General features: G+C 48.9%; 1 protein-coding gene across 2 annotated transcripts in view; it reads left to right on the plus strand.

The window, feature by feature from the left end:
* Positions 1–13,735, plus strand: part of tmem45b (transmembrane protein 45B) — a 53,512-nt gene that overhangs the window by 23,977 nt on the left and 15,800 nt on the right. The window lies entirely within an intron of this gene.

Genomic DNA, 13,735 nt, shown 5'->3' on the forward strand with positions numbered 1-13,735 from the left:
ATTACAAAAGAGAAAGTGCTAGAAAAGCTAAAAGGTCTAAAAATTGATAAATCTCCTAGCCCCGATTGGCTACATCCTAGAGTTCTGAGGGAGGTGGCTGAGGAAATAGCGGAGGCTTTGGTCGTGATCTTTCAAAAGTCACTGGAGTCAGGGAAAGTCCCAGATGATTGGAAAATTGCTGTTGTAACCCCCTTGTTTAAGAAAGGACCAAGGCAAAAGATGGAAAATTATAGGCCAATTAGCCTAACCTCGGTAGTTGGTAAAATTCTAGAATCCATTGTCAAGGATGAGATTTCTAAATTCCTGGAAGTGCAGGGTCAGATTAGAACAAGTCAGCATGGTTTTAGTAAGGGGAAGTCGTGCCTGACAAACCTGTTAGAATTCTTTGAAGGTAACAAGTATGTTAGACCAGGGAAACCCAGTAGTTGTTATCTATCTAGACTTCCAAAAGGCCTTTGATACGGTGCCTCATGGGAGGCTGCTGAGCAAGGTGAGGGCCCATGGTGTTCGAGGTGAGCTACTGGCTTGGATTGAGGATTGGCTGTCTGACAGAAGGCAGAGAGTTGGGATAAAAGGCTCTTTTTCAGAATGGCAACCAGTGATCAGTGGTGTCCCAGAGGGTTCAGTGTTGGGGCCAAGCTTATACATTAATAACTTGGATGAAGGGACTGGGGTTATTCTGGTGAAGTTTGCCGATGATACAAAGATAGGCGGACAGGCAGGTAGTACTGAAGAGGTGGGGAAGCTGCAGAAAGATTTTGACAGTTTAGGAGATTGGTCCAGGAAATGGCTAATGAAATTCAATGTGAGTAAATGTGAGGTTTTGCACTTTGGAAAAAAGAATACAGGCATGGACTGTTTTCTAAATGGTGAGAAAATTCGTAAAGCAGAAGTACAAAGGGATCTGGGAGTGTTGGTCCAGGATTCTCTAAAGGTTAACTTGCAGGTAGAGTCTGTAATTAAGAAAGTGAATGTAATGTTGTCATTTATCTCAAGAGGGTTGGAATATAAAAGCAGCGATGTGCTTCTGAGGCTTTATAAAGCTCTAGTTAGGCCCCATTTAGAAGACTGTGTCCAATTTTGGGCCCCACAGGAAGGACATATTAGTCCTGGAGCATGTCCAGCGGAGATTCACATGGATGATCCCTGGAATGGTAGGTTTAACGTATGATGAACGGCTAAGGATCCTGGGATTGTACTCATTACAGTTTAGAAGGTTGAGGGGAGATCTAACAGAAACTTACAAGATAATATATGGTTTAGAAGGGGTGGAAGCTAGGAAGTTGTTTCCGTTAGGCAGGGAGACTAGGACCCGTGGGCACAGCCTTAAAATTAGTGGGGGTAAATTTAAAACTGAAATGAGATGACATTTCTTCAGCCAGAGAGTGGTGGGCTTGTGGAATTCATTGCCACGGAGTGCAGTGGAGGCCGGGAAGTTGGATGCCTTCAAGGCAGAGATCGACAAATTCTTGATCTCAGAAGGAATCAAGGGCTGCAGGGAGAGTGCAGGGAGTGGAGTTGAAATGCCCATCAGCCATGATTTAAATGGCAGCGTGGACTTGATGGGCCAGACGGCCTTACTTCCACTCCTATGTCTTATGGTCTTATGGTCTACGCTCATTTCTCCCTTCCCCCCCTACTTACTAGTTTAAAGTCCTATTGACCACCCTATATACCGTTTTTGCCAGAACACTGGACCCGGTCCTGTTCCGGTGGAGTCCATCCCAACGGTATAGATCCCTCCTGTTCCAGAACTGATGCCAGTGCCCCATGAAAAGGAAACCCTCTTTCCCCCACCACTATTTTAGCCATGTGTTTACCTCCCTGATCCTCGCCTCCCTATGCCAATTTGCACGTGGTTTGGGCAGCAATCCAGAGATTATGATTCTTGAAGACCTTTTTTTAAATTTTGTTCCTAGCTTTACATAATCCTGAAACAGGTATTTTTCCCTAGTCCTGCCTATGTTGTTGGTACCTACATGGACCACAACAAATGGATCCTCCCCCTCCTTCTCCAGTGTCCTCTCAAGCCGGTCAGAGATCTTTTGCACCCTGGCACCGGGCAGGCAACACACCATGCAGGATTCTCTATCCTGCTCACAGAGGATACAGTCTATTCCCTTGATGATGGAATCCCCTACAACTACAATCTGTCCTTTAGCTCTTCCCTCTTGAATGGCCTCCTGAACCATGGTGCCATGCTCAGTCGACTCATCTTTCCTACAGCCCTATTCCTCATCCAGGCAGGGAGCAAGTGCCTTATACCTGTGGGAGAATGTCAAGGGCTGCGGCTCCTGTGTTTCTGTCTGCAGGGTCCCTCTACCTGCCTCACTCGCAGTCACACACTGCTGCCCCTGGCCGCTGATCGAATTAACACCAGTTAATCTACCAGCTGTGACTGCCTCCTGGAGCACAGTATCCAGGTATTTCTCCCCTTCCCAGATGTGCCGCAGTGTTTGGAGTTTGGATTCCAGCTCATCAGTTCTGAGCCAGAGCTCCTCAAACAGCAACACTTGCTGCAGATATGGTCACTGCCATTCCCAATGGGATCAGCCAGCTCCCACATCATTCAGCTACAACACATCACCTGGCCTGCCATCTCTACTTAGTTAATTATTTAAAATTAATTAGTTTTTTTTAGTTTCGCAGTGTTCCATGCACCAGTAAGTTTACTCCATTATATACTCAAACAGACTCTGGCTTTGCCCCCAACCCACTACCAGAGGATTTGGCATCTGGGTGGCCGCCCCAAAAGATATCAAACAGATGAGGGGGAAAAAAAGAATAGTGACCACTTCATCTGACAAAGGAGCTACACTCTGAAAGCTTATGGTTTCAAATAACTCCGTTAGACTTTAACATGATGTTGTGTGACTTCTGATTTTGTTTACCCCAGTCCAACACCAGTACCCCCACATCATGTCTGTCATAAGATAAATGTTAGAAGCTATGATTAAACATGTTATTAACAAGGCACTTGGTTAAGTTCATGGTAAACTGGCACAGCCAACATGGTTTTGCCATAGGGAAATCATGTTTAATTAATTTATGGAGTTCACTGAAGCAGCAGCTTGTACTGTACGTGGAGGGGAACTAACGGATATATTAGGTTTTAAGAAGACATTTGATAAGGTACCACGTCAAAAGTTATTGAGGAAATTAAAAACTCATGACGTGAGGAATAATATAGATAGAAGATTGGCTGGCTATCAAGAAGCAGAGTGCAGAAATAAATGGGTTTTCAGTCTGGTAGGATGTCACAAGTGGTGTGCCACACGGGTCAGTTCTGAGACCTCAATTCTTTCCAATTTATAGAAATGATTTGGGTGAAGGGGACTGAGGATATTGTAGCTAAATTTACTGATGATATCAAGATTGGGAGGAAAGTGGCTTGTGAAGAGGACATAAGGAGCCTACAAAGAAATATAGAAAGGTTCAATGAATGGATAAAGATTTGACAAAAGGAGTATAATGTGGAAAAGTGGGAAATTATCCATTTGGCTGAAAAAATAAAGAAGAGGCTATCAGACCATAAGATATAGGAGCTGAATTAAGCCATTTGGCCTGTAGAGTCTTCTCCACCATACAATCATGGTTGATAGATCTTTGCTCTGTCTCCACAGCTGTCAAAGTCTTCTACAGTCTCCCTGCCTCCTCAACACTACCAATCCCTTCACCTACCTTTGTGTCATCTGCAAACTTTGCAACAATGCCTTTAGTTCCTTCATTCTGAAATTCATGTATAAGGTGGCATGGTGGCTCAGTGATTGGCACTGCTGTCTCAAAGTGCCAGGGACCTGGGTTCAATTCCACCCTCGAGCAACTGTCCATGTGGAGCTTGCACATTCTCCCCGTGTCTGTATGGGTTTCCTCCAGGTGCTCCAGTTTCCTCCCACAGTCCAAAGATGTGCAGGCTAAGTGGATTGGCCAGGCTAAATTGCCTGTAGTGTTCACGGATATGTGGCTTAGGTGGGTTATAAGGGGGTAGGTCTGGGTGAGATTCTCCAAGGGTCGGTGTTGACTTGTTCGGCCGAAGGGCCTGTTTCCACACTGTAGGAATTCTATGAACATGAATAGTTGTCATCCCAGCACTAACCCCTGCAGAACTCCATTGGTGACTTGCTGCCATCCCGGAAAAAAAAACCCTTTATCCCTACTCTCTGTCTTCTGCCAGTCAGCCAATCCTCTACTCATGCCGTATCTTGCCCCTAACACTATGGGCTCTCATCATTTTTAGCAGCCTCCTGTGGGGCACCCTATCAAAATTCTTCTGGAAATCAAAATAGATCACTTCCACTGGCTCTCCTTTGTCTAACTTGCTTGTTACGTTCTCAAAGAATTTGAACAGATTTGACAGGTATAACCTCCCTTTGCTGGCTCTGCCTCACTTTACGATGCACTTCCAAGCACTCCACAATCTTATCCTTAATAATAGACTCTAAAATCTTACCAAGGTCTTATCTATGAGGTCAGGCTAACTGGCCAATAGTTTCCTGTTTTCTGGCTCCCTCTCTTTTTAAACAGGGGTGTTCCATTAGCTATTTTTCAATCCTCTGGGTCCCTCCCTGACTCCACTGATTCTTCAAAGATAATCACCAGTGCATCCACAATCTCCTCAGCTATCTTCTTCAGAACCCTGGTGTGTAGTCCGCCTAGTCTGGTTAATTTACCCACCTTCAGCGTGCTGACAATAATTTTCAATTCCTCTCTGGCCATGGGGAAAGTGTTGGGGGATTGGAGGACAGCCAAAGTGGTACCATTATTCAAGAAGGGAGCAAGGGATGAACCAGGAAATGACAAGCCAGTCAGTCTAGACTTGGTAGGGGGGAAACTATTGGAAACTATTCTGAGGGACAGAATTAATCTGCTTTTGGAGACACAGGGAATAATCAAGAACAGTCAGCATAGTTTTGCTAAGAAAAGGTCCGATCTGACCAAATGATTGAATTTGTCAGAGATGACCAGGTGTGTAGATGAGGTCAATGTTTTTGATACAGTCTGTTAAGACTTCAGCAAGGATTTTGATGAGGTCCTGCTTGGGAGATTGATAGCAAAGGTAAAAGACATTGGAAATTTGATTCACAATTGTCTGAGTAGCACAAAGCAGAGGGTGATGGTTGGGGAGTGTTTCTCCACATGCAGCCTGTACTGTGTCCAGTGGGGTCCCACAGGAGTCATAGAATCCCTACAGTGCATTCAGCCCATCAAGTCTACACCAACTGTCTGCAGACCATCCCACCTGGACTCATCCTTCTATCCTATCCCTGTAACTCCACATTTACCATGGGCTAACCCACCTAACCTACTGGACAGTACATGCAATTTAGAGTAGCTAATCCACCGACCTGCACACCTTTGGAAATTGGGACAAAATCAGAGCACCCGGAGGAAACCCGTGCAGCTCAGGGAGAATTTGCAAACATCACACAGTCTCCTAAGGGTGGAATTGAACTTGTGCCCTTTGCGCTGTGAGAGAGAAGAGCTAACCACTGTGCCAACATGCTTCCCACATTAGGGGCCCACGTTGGGGTCCTTGCTGTTTGTGGTAATATGTGAATGATTTACACTTGAATGTTGGAAGGTCGATCAGTAAGTTATCAGTAAGTGATCTATATTGATACAAACATCGGTGAAGTGTCAAAAAGTTACAAGAGGAAATAAAAGGCTGATAGGTGACAAATAGAATTCAATCTGGATAAATGTGAGGTGCTGTGCACACACACAGTATCACACTGGCCCAACATTAAATCTGTGTAATAGACAAATACACACTCTGTCACAGTGACCCTCACACTCAGAGTGCCATACCGATTGCATTTAAATATCCCATACTAACTCCTCAGGTACTAACACACTGTCACAGTGACTCTGCACTCACATTAACACAGGGTTACAGTGACACAGTTACCTTGCAGATTTACTAACACGCTGTCACAATAGAACATTCCAGCAATGTTACCAAAGGCTTGTAATCCAGAACTTGCCACTCGTCTGGCCAAGCTGTTCTAGGACAGTTACAATACTGGCATCTACCTGACAATGTAAAAAGTTTTCTGGGTATGTCCTGTACATAAAGAGCAGGACAAATGTAACCCGGCCAATTACTGCCCCATCAATATGCTCTCAATGATATCAAGCAGCACCTGCTCAGCAATAACCTGCTCAGTGATGCCCAGTTTGGCTTCCACCAGGGCCACTCAGCTCCTAGCTTCATGACAGCCTTAGTTCAGACAAGGACACAAGTGCTGAATTGCAGAACTAAGGTGGGAGTGTGTCAATTGTTGACTTCCCAAAGCCTGTCTATCATCTACAAGACGCAAGTTGACAGTATGATGGAATATTTGACTAGGGGGGAGAGCTCCAACAACACTCAAGATGCTTGGCATTATCCAGCCCAAAGCAGTCCACTTGATTTGCATTACATCCACAAGCATCCACTCCCTCCATCAATGACACTCAATAGCAGCAGTGTTATTATCTACAAGATACACTGCAGAAATTCACCAATGATTCTTAGATAGCATGATCCAAACCCACAAACACTTCCTTGCAGAAGGGCAAGAACAGCAGATACACCATCACTTGCAAGTTCCCCTCCAAGCCACTCACCATCCTGACTTGGAAATATATCACTGTCCTTCACTGTTGCTGGGTCAAAGCCTTGGAATTCCCTCCCTGTGGATATTATGGCTACAGCATGTGGACTGCAGCAATTCATGAACACAGCTCACTACTATCTTCTCAAGGCTAACTATGGATTGACAATATGTTCACCTCCCTCGTGTGAATAAAAACAGATTATTTTTGAAAGTAATGCCAGGGGTTTTCCCAGGAGGATGCGGATTCTGAGTGTTCTAGCTCTGATTCCCACCATGCGGAGCAACATTAGGGTTTACTTTGAGGGTAATCAATTGTAATTTTGGGAAGGGTTAAAGAAGCATGTAATGAAGATGCCTGGGGAGCTCAGTCAGTCGAGAATCAATCTTTCAATCGGAGGGTCCACGTACCTAGCTGGGTGTTGTTGGAGTCAGGCTCAGTTGGCTGGACAGATGATTTGCAACACTAACAGCATGGGTTCATGGCTGAGGTCACATGAAGCATTCTCTTTCTCAAAAAACCACCCCACCCCCCACCCCAACCCCAACCCACCCACTAACCCCATTCTGAGGCATGGTGACCCTCAAGTTAAACCGGCACAAGCCTCTGTCTCTCTTATAAATATCAGAGACTGTAGTGACTTTACTTTTTAAACAAATGGAACTGTAGCAGAAATGAAATTGTGGACACTGTAACACTCTTCAGGAAATTGAGATAATAAAATGTGAGGCTGGATGAACACAGCAGGCCAAGCAGCATCTCAGGAGCACAAAAGCTGACGTTTCGGGCCTAGACCCTTCATCAGAGAGGGGGATGGGGAGAGGGAACTGGAATAAATAGGGAGAGAGGGGGAGGCGGACCGAAGATGGAGAGTAAAGAAGATAGGTGGAGAGAGTGTAGGTGGGGAGGTAGGGAGGGGATAGGTCAGTCCAGGGAAGACGGACAGGTCAAGGAGGTGGGATGAGGTTAGTAGGTAGCTGGGGGTGCGGCTTGGGGTGGGAGGAAGGGATGGGTGAGAGGAAGAACAGGTTAGGAAGACAGAGACAGGTTGGACTGGTTTCGGGATGCAGTGGGTGGGGGGGAAGAGCTGGGCTGGTTGTGTGGTGCAGTGGGGGGAGGGGACGAACTGGGCTGGTTTAGGGATGCAGTAGGGGAAGGGGAGATTTTGAAACTGGTGAAGTCCACATTGATACCATTAGGCTGCAGGGTTCCCAGGCGGAATATGAGTTGCTGTTCCTGCAACCTTCGGGTGGCATCATTGTGGCACTGCAGGAGGCCCATGATGGACATGTCATCGAGAGAATGGGAGGGGGAGTGGAAATGGTTTGCGACTGGGAGGTGCAGTTGTTTGTTGCGAACTGAGCGGAGGTGTTCTGCAAAGCAGTCCCCAAGCCTCCGCTTGGTTTCCCCAATGTAGAGGAAGCCACACCGGGTACAGTGGATGCAGTATACCACATTGGCAGATGTGCAGGTGAACCTCTGCTTAATGTGGAATTTCATCTTGGGGCCTGGGATGGGGGTGAGGGAGGAGGTGTGGGGACAAGTGTAGCATTTCCTGCGGTTGCAGGGGAAGGTGCCGGGTGTGGTGGGGTTGGAGGGCAGTGTGGAGCGAACAAGGGAGTCACGGAGAGAGTGGTCTCTCCAGAAAGCTGACAGGGGAGGGGATGGAAAAATGTCTTGGGTGGTGGGGTCGGATTGTAAATGGCGGAAGTGTCGGAGGATGATGCGTTGTATCCGGAGGTTGGTAGGGTGGTGTGTGAGAACGAGGGGGATCCTCTTTGGGCGGTTGTGGCGGGGGCGGGGTGTGAGGGATGTGTTGCGGGAAATACGGGAGACGCGGTCAAGGGCGTTCTCGATCACTGTGGGGGGAAAGTTGCGGTCCTTAAAGAACTTGGACATCTGGGATGTGCGGGAGTGGAATGTCTTATCGTGGGAGCAGATGCGGCGGAGGAGGAGGAATTGGGAATAGGGGATGGAATTTTTGCAGGAGGGTGGGTGGGAGGAGGTGTATTCTAGGTAGCTGTGGGAGTCGGTGGGCTTGAAATGGGCATCAGTTACAAGCTGGTTGCCAAAGATGGAGACTGAGAGGTCCAGGAAGGTGAGGGATGTGCTGGAGATGGCCCAGGTGAACTGAAGGTTGGGGTGGAAGGTGTTGGTGAAGTGGATGAACTGTTCGAGCTCCTCTGGGGAGCAAGAGGCGGCGCCGATACAGTCATCAATGTACCGGAGGAAGAGGTGGGGTTTGGGGCCTGTGTAGGTGCGGAAGAGGGACTGTTCCACGTAACCTACAAAGAGGCAGGCATAGCTGGGGCCCATGCGGGTGCCCATGGCCACCCCCTTAGTCTGTAGGAAGTGGGAGGAGTCAAAAGAGAAGTTGTTGAGTGTGAGGACGAGTTCAGCTAGGCGGATGAGAGTGTCGGTGGAGGGCGACTGGTCGGGCCTGCGGGACAGGAAGAAGCGGAGGGCCTTGAGGCCATCTCCATGCGGAATGCAGGTGTACAGGGACTGGACGTCCATGGTGAATATGAGGTGTTGGGGGCCAGGGAATTGGAAGTCCTGGAGGTGGTGGAGGGCGTGGGTGGTGTCACGGACGTAGGTGGGGAGTTCCTGGACCACAGGGGAGAAAATGGAGTCCAGATAGGTGGAGATGAGTTCGGTGGGGCAGGAGCAGGCTGAGACGATGGGTCGACCAGGGCAGGCAGGTTTGTGGATTTTGGGAAGGAGATAGAAACGGGCTGTGCGGGGTTGGGGAACAATGAGGTTGGAGGCTGTGGGTGGGAGGTCCCCTGTGGTGATGAGGTCGTAAATGGTGTTGGAGATGATGGTTTGGTGCTCGGGTGTGGGGTCATGATCGAGGAGGCGGTAGGAGGTGGTGTCGGAGAGTTGGCGCCTGGCCTCGGCGATGTAGAGGTCAGTGCGCCATACTACCACTGCGCCCTCCGCTCCCTCCGCTTCAACCCCAACCTCACCATCAAACCCGCAGACAAGGGTGGCGCAGCGGTAGTATGGCGCACTGACCTCTACATCGCCGAGGCCAGACGCCAACTCTCCGACACCACCTCCTACCGCCTCCTCGATCATGACCCCACACCCGAGCACCAAACCATCATCTCCAACACCATTCACGACCTCATCACCTCAGGGGACCTCCCACCCACAGCCTCCAACCTCATTGTTCCCCAACCCCGCACAGCCCGTTTCTATCTCCTTCCCAAAATCCACAAACCTGCCTGCCCTGGTCGACCCATCGTCTCAGCCTGCTCTTGCCCCACCGAACTCATCTCCACCTATCTGGACTCCATTTTCTCCCCTTTGGTCCAGGAACTCCCCACCTACGTCCGTGACACCACCCACGCCCTCCACCTCCTCCAGGACTTCAAATTCCCTGGTCCCCAACACCTCATATTCACCATGGACGTCCAGTCCCTGTACACCTGTATTCCGCATGGAGATGGCCTCAAGGCCTTCCGCTTCTTCCTGTCCCGCAGGCCCGACCAGTCCCCCTCCACCGACACTCTCATCCGCCTAGCTGAACTCGTCCTCACACTCAACAACTTCTCTTTTGACTCCTCCCACTTCCTACAGACTAAGGGGGTGGCCATGGGCACCCGCATGGGCCCCAGCTATGCCTGCCTCTTTGTAGGTTACGTGGAACAGTCCCTCTTCCGCACCTACACAGGCCCCAAAACCCACCTCTTCCTCCGGTACATTCATGACTGTATCGGCGCCGCCTCTTGCTCCCCAGAGGAGCTCGAACAGTTCATCCACTTCACCAACACCTTCCACCCCAACCTTCAGTTCACCTGGGCCATCTCCAGCACATCCCTCGCCTTCCTGGACCTCTCAGTCTCCATCTCAGGCAACCAGCTTGTAACTGATGTCCATTTCAAGCCCACCGACTCCCACAGCTACCTAGAATACACCTCCTCCCACCCACCCTCCTGCACAAATTCCATCCCCCATTCCCAATTCCTCCGCCTCCGCCGCATCTGCTCCCACGATAAGACATTCCACTCCCGCACATCCCAGATGTCCAAGTTCTTTAAGGACCGCAACTTTCCCCCCACAGTGATCGAGAACGCCCTTGACCGCGTCTCCCGTATTTCCCGCAACACATCCCTCACACCCCGCCCCCGCCACAACTGCCCCAAGAGGATCCCCCTCGTTCTCACACACCACCCTACCAACCTCCGGATACAATGCATTATCCTCCGACACTTCCGCCATTTACAATCCGACCCCACCACCCAAGACATTTTTCCATCCCCTCCCCTGTCTGCTTTCCGGAGAGACCACTCTCTCCGTGATTCCCTTGTTGGCTCCACACTGCCCTCCAACCCCACCACACCCGGCACCTTCCCCTGCAACCGCAGGAAATGCTACACTTGTCCCCACACCTCCTCCCTCACCCCCATCCCAGGCCCCAAGATGAAATTCCACATTAAGCAGAGGTTCACCTGCACATCTGCCAATGTGGTATACTGCATCCACTGTACCCGGTGCGGCTTCCTCTACATTGGGGAAACCAAGCGGAGGCTTGGGGACCGCTTTGCAGAACACCTCCGCTCAGTTCGCAACAAACAACTGCAACTCCCAGTCACAAACCATTTCCACTCCCCCTCCCATTCTCTAGATGACATGTCCATCATGGGCCTCCTGCAGTGCCACAATGATGCCACCCGAAGGTTGCAGGAACAGCAACTCATATTCCGGCTGGGAACCCTGCAGCCTAATGGTATCAATGTGGACTTCACCAGCTTCAAAATCTCCCCTTCCCCTACTGCATCCCTAAACCAGCCCAGTTCGTCCCCTCCCCCGACTGCACCACACAACCAGCCCAGCTCTTCCCCCACACCCACCGCATCCCAAAACCAGTCCAACCTGTCTCTGCCTCCCTAACCTGTTCTTCCTCTCACCCATCCCTTCCTCCCACCCCAAGCCGCACCCCCAGCTACCTACTAACCTCATCCCACCTCCTTGACCTGTCCGTCTTCCCTGGACTGACCTATCCCCTCCCTACCTCCCCACCTACACTCTCTCCACCTATCTTCTTTACTCTCCATCTTCGGTCCGCCTCCCCCTCTCTCCCTATTTATTCCAGTTCCCTCTCCCCATCCCCCTCTCTGATGAAGGGTCTAGGCCCAAAACGTCAGCTTTTGTGCTCCTGAGATGCTGCTTGGCCTGCTGTGTTCATCCAGCCTCACATTTTATTATCTTGGATTCTCCAGCATCTGCAGTTCCCATTATCTCTTCAGGAAATTATTGGGATTCAAGGCAATTGATGAAAACCCAGAAGTTGTTGGTCTGGTCCTCAGGTACAGAGTTTAAGGCCAAGCTGAGTCTCTGCCTCCAGCAGTTACTTTCCTTTTGCTGGTAATCTCAGTTCGGTTTTGTTTAGATTATGTTCTCACTAAACTTCTGGAATGGAAACCTGGTCTTCGTCAGGTGACTACAGTACTGTTCTCGTCAGTTTGTTTTGTGATAGTTTGGGGCCATTGCTGGGAAACAGAGTTCAGGTGTCACTGATTCACACACGGTCTTTGATAAACTGCAGCTTTTCGATCCTGTCCCTGAATTTCAATTTGGGACTGAAAGAGTCAAAAACAGTACTGTGAGAGCAGTCATTCAAATTTATCGTGAGCTACAGGAAGGATAATTTGCACATTAATTATTTGCATCACTGTCATGCAAGTAAGTCACCTGACCTCTCAACTCCATTTTGTTTGATGGGAAAGTGTTTGTTTCTGATTGAGACTTCATTTATGCATTTTCTGCCTCATGGGTCAGTATTGTGTGGGCATAATAATGAGCACAGTCTGTCCATCACTATATACCTCACCCACAAGGGCAAGGAAACATTTCACTTCCTTATCCTTGCCTCTGCTTCTCTCAATCAGTGAGAAAGTCAGATCAATCACTTTTTGGTATTATTTCTTATTTAATATATACTTTATTCATAAAAAAAATCTAAAAGTGCATACAATGATGAGTTCTGAACAGTCTCTGCAGAGACATAAAAACCGAACCATTGGAATTTTTGGCATTTGCAGAACTTCACTCTAGTTGCAAAGCCAAATTCATTACGCAGGAAACTATTGATGTTCATTTGGAGATACCAAGAGGGTTTGACAACTGAATGGATTGTTATTATATTTTGGCAGAAAGATCCTCGAATGTGAGTCTTTCCCTACTGCACCTTGGTGCCAGCTGTCCCATGATTTAGTGCACTTGTCCTGAATCTTGGAACATGCCAGTCTGCAAGACTCATTCAAGGTCAACTCTTTGCTCTGGGCAGACCAAAACAGCATCTTTCACTGGGTTGATGGTCCTCCAGGTGGAGTTGATACTTGTCCCATGTGCGTCTTGGGAATAGTTGTGGACCTGCTCAGGACAAACCTCAACAAAAACCACTGCATCTCTCTCCAGACTTTCTTTGCAAAGGCACATTCTCAAAGAACTTGGGCTTGCACTTGCTTTGATTTACCTTGGCTCCTGAGGCCAATTTAAACTTGTTGCAGATGCTCATGAGTCTGTGCGCTGACGGTGGATCAGAGCAGAAAACAGCAACGTCAACTATGTGCAGGGGGGCTTTGACCTGCAGGGCGCCACTGCCTGGAATAGTCACGCCTCTCAGGCTCAGATCCTATCTCTTGGGTTTGTTAAAATGTTCTATACAACACACAAACATGGCAGCAGAGAGGGGGCAGCCTTGCCTGAACCTAGGTCTGATTGAGAAGCTTTTTGATTTTCACCCATTGATTGAGACTACACTAACGATGTTGGTTAGACCAATCGGATCCAATTGCAATTCCCTCCCCAGTAAATCCCACATGTGCAATATCCTGTCAAAGGCCTTCTCCCGATCCAGGCTGATAAGGCAGGTATCCACACCCCTGCCCTGCACAAGGCCAATTGTATCCGTGAGGAGCATAAGCCCACAGAAATTGTCCTCCCTGGTAAAGCACAGGTTTGGCAGGGGTGGATCATCAATCCCAGAACAGACCTGACCCGGTTGGTGATGATCTTAGAGAGGACTTTACAATCCACATTCAACAGAGGGACTGGCCACAGTTCAGGTGGTGCCCTGTTCTATTGGTTGCTCTAACTGGTTAGCAATGGACAGATGTCAGAGATTTCA

This window comes from Stegostoma tigrinum, chromosome 32 (genome assembly GCF_030684315.1).
Source record: "Stegostoma tigrinum isolate sSteTig4 chromosome 32, sSteTig4.hap1, whole genome shotgun sequence".
Classification (NCBI taxonomy): Eukaryota; Metazoa; Chordata; class Chondrichthyes; order Orectolobiformes; family Stegostomatidae; genus Stegostoma; species Stegostoma tigrinum.